Source organism: Sceloporus undulatus, unplaced genomic scaffold (genome assembly GCF_019175285.1).
Source record: "Sceloporus undulatus isolate JIND9_A2432 ecotype Alabama unplaced genomic scaffold, SceUnd_v1.1 scaffold_3703, whole genome shotgun sequence".
NCBI lineage: Eukaryota > Metazoa > Chordata > Lepidosauria > Squamata > Phrynosomatidae > Sceloporus > Sceloporus undulatus.
In genome coordinates, this window is record NW_024806623.1 from 121 (window position 1) to 3,944 (window position 3,824).

General features: G+C 39.7%; 1 long non-coding RNA gene across 1 annotated transcript; it reads right to left on the reverse strand.

Moving 5' to 3' along the window:
* Positions 1–269: 269 nt before the first annotated feature.
* Positions 270–3,810, reverse strand: LOC121918067. Its single transcript, XR_006101150.1, has 3 exons — positions 3,595–3,810; positions 1,032–1,362; positions 270–820 (listed from the first exon to the last, which is right to left on the reverse strand). It is a non-coding gene; the product is annotated as an uncharacterized LOC121918067 (long non-coding RNA).
* Between the last annotated feature and the right edge of the window lie 14 nt (positions 3,811–3,824).

The window sequence follows — 3,824 nt, forward strand, 5'->3', positions numbered from 1 at the left end:
CTTCTTCAATACACCTGATTGGCTAATTACAATTTAAACATACAGAATTCTTACAATCAGAACAGAAATACATGCATACATTAAAATTGCATCATCACTCCTTACCCCCTCCTTTAGGAATTTAGTAGCTTTCCTTCTAACCTTGCTTCTCAACATAAACAATGTATCCTTATCTTAAATTGTGTATATTATGTCTAATTCTGTTGGTGCCAGCTTCTTACGGGTCATGATGCTCTTTTTACTCCTTTGCTCTAATTTTTTCTAAACTCCAAGCCTCTATTTTAAAAACCTATTTTTCTTTAACCAAAGCGACTCCATGTTTCTATGGCTTTTTATTTCAACAAGGATTTTCCACCACAATGTTCCTTCTCAGACACTGAAAGCATCTTGGAAGCTTCCCATGCATTCATCAAGTACCACAGAGGCAGTTTGCTTTCATACTCCAACTGTTGAACCACCATATTTAGTAGAATGTTTTTCAGACGTCAGAGAAACAAAATCCACTGGATGGAATATATTCTCATCTTTGTTCTTTGTCCAAAGGTGATTTAGCTTTGGAAAATGGAATATAAAGTTCTAATTTGCCATATGTGCTGGGCATCTGGCAATGCTAAAGAAAGCTTTTTAAAAACAACAACAACAATAATCAGTCTTCTTTTTCCAGAATAAATCTAACAGCTGTTTTTCTAGACCTCAGAACTGCCAGCAATAGTTTCAATGAGGTTTTATTTACCAATCATCATTTTTCGGCACTATTTTTCTGTTCATGTGAAGTCAGCTAGAGGAATACAACTCACATGCTAGGTAATAGCTGGATATGCTGTTGAGGAAGAAATAAAAATATCACATTAAGAAGGAACTGAAAGTCCAGACTGGGGGAGATAACATGAAGAGAAAATCTAAAATAGATTTCAGTGATAAAATTGGGTTCTACCCAGACTTAATCATATATAGAATAGGCCCATTAAAATTAGTGGATTCAGTCTAGACTTATGCTTAGAGCAAGGCCTGCTGAAATGAGTGAGACTTACCAGTAGGTTAATTGTGACTAACTTGAGGTCCATGAATTTAAATAATTCCATTCTAAAGATGATAGAGTTTGGATCCAATCCAATGGGAGGTGAATTAGGTGTAATATCTTTTATGTGCAGGCTGGGTCCTCACCCTGGGAAAATACAGAGCCAGTACTGATGCCACTAAGGTACATCTCATGTTGTTGCTGTCATTTTCCTTCTCAACTTCACTTTATGACAACCCCATAAATGAAACTTCCAAGAGCCCCGGTTATCTGCAGCTGTGCTTAGAGTTTGCAAATTCAGGGCCATGGCTTCCTTGACTGGATCAATCCACCTGAATCTAGCTCTGTAAGCAGAACAAGCAAGTTCTCAGAATAGCTGAGAAACCAGAATGCATTTTACAGTTGTTATCCATTCTCTTCTTGATTGAAGGCTTTTCCTTTGTGAGAGATTTGGTTCCTCAGAGGTTTCTGTTCTAAGAATTCTGTTCTGACTATGGTCTAATGCAGTGGTTCCCAACCTTCCTAATGCCGCAACCCTTTAATACAGTTCCTCATGTTGTGGTGACCCAAACCCATGAAATTATTTTCGTTGCTACTTCATAACTGTTATTAACTGTTTTCCAATGGTCTTAGGCAACCCCCTTGAAAGGGTCATTCGACCCCCAAAGGGGTCCTGACCCACAGGTTGGGAACCACTGGTCTAATGCGACATAGGTACTGCCCTTGGCTTAGATCAGGTTCTTTGTTATCTAGTCCAATAATGTCTACTCTGTCAGCAGGCCTTCTAGATCTATGAGACAGAGGGATCTGACTTCTGCAAAGACATGTTAGAAGCCAGTCATGCAAACCATACGATCTAACACCAAGCTACCGGGACACTTGTGTTTGATCTATAACACTTTTCACTCTTTAGCTATGAGTGCATGATGCAATGCACAAGATGATTCATACGCTACAAGTTTCTCTTAGATAAGGTTGCTGGGCCAGAGGTACCTGTAAACATTTGCCATTTTTAGCATTTTGGTGCTTGAGTGAGCATGGGAAACCCTAAACACAACCAGTTTTTATTATTTTTTAGAATGGTTAATCAAATGACTTGTCAGTTTTAGAAATATCATAAAGAAAGCATTTGCAAGAGCGCCCTCTGCCAGTGAAAAAAGGGGAAAAGGAGTGATTTAAATCAGAGAATCAAATTACAGTGCCTGCATCATGCTTTCGGTGCTAGACACCATAATGAATCATGTCTGGTTCTTAAAGATTTTGCAGTCAGAATGTAATAAGTATGAAACATCTTAAACAATTCAGGTATGGCTCACAGTGGGAATTTTAATTAATATCCATATTTAAAATGAAGAATCAGACTAATGGGTCAAACATGTCTAATATCTAACCTTAATCTCTCACAAAGTAGGGTATGTAATGTAAAGGTTTGAGGGCCCAATCCACCATCCCATATCAGCTCTAGGTCGCATGCATTTCCTACACAAATATTTAATGCACTTTAGTCATTTGTCTCAACTTATAACCAGAGCTAGGACACCAAACTTTTTTTTTTGGGGGGGGGCTATGAGTCCCAGACTCCTCCAGCCATCATGGCCACTGGTTATACTGGATGGGGTATTCTCTGAATTGTAGTCAAAAAAGTTCTATCTGAAAACACAAACAGAAGATTCTGCTGTCTCCCCTTTATAAACAGCAACTGTTTCTTCCTGTATGTATCTCAGCAGCTCACTTATGCACAAGCCAGGGCTGCATCCACACTGCAGAAATAATCTGGTTTGACACCTTTCACTGCCCTGGCTCAATGCTATGGAATTCTAGTTTGTTGTCTCCCCCAGACAGGAGCAGAGGTCTGCTCTGGGAGCCACAACAAACTACAGTTTCCAGAATTCCATAGCATTGAGCCAGGGCAGTGAAAGGGGGGGGGGGGGGTCAAACAGATTATTTCTGCAGTGTGGATGCAACCCAGGTCAGAGTGAACCGAAGAGAATTTGAAAGAGGAGGATTCTGACTGAGCCTGATACAATTCACATGAAGGAAAAGGAGTTAAAGAATCATTCACCTGCAGCTAAAGAGCAGAGACACCTTGTGAGGTGGGAGGGACTCACCATGGGATTTTTAAAGGAATAAACAGTTGACCATCCAAGAGCATGTGGAGCTTGTTTCCTGCATATATATATATATACTGTATATATATATATACACACACACACACTTTACAGTACTCTTTCTCTTTAGCTCCACCGGCACTGCAGAAATAATCCAGTTTGACATCTTAACTGACATGGTTCAATGTTATGGAATTCTGGGAAATGTAGTTTGTTGTGGCACCAGACCTTTCTGACAGAGAAGGCTAAATGTCTCACAAGACTAAAGTTCTCAGAATTCCATTGCTTAGAGCCATGGCAGTTAAAGTGGTGTCAAACTGGATTATCTCTGCAGTGTGGATACTGCCCAAGATACCTAAAGATCTATCAGGCAGAAGAGGGCAAAGACTTGTACTCTTCTGCTTTGGTATGCAGAAGAAGATAGGCTTAAATGACATAAATTTCAACTGAACATCAGGGCAAACTTACAGATACTTGACTATGGCCACTCTTAGCTGGTGCATGGTAGGCCTTCATCGGAGTGTTTTCTAACAGAGGCTCAGCCGATCTGTTGCAGATGGTTTACCTCAAGATTTCTTGAGCTAGCTAGACTATAACATTATAAGTCTAGACTATAAGACTTTCTCCCAATCCTCCCTTGAAATGGGTCCAGAAATGGATGAAAAGGCAATTAAGTTGCTGCAATAAAGGAATAACAT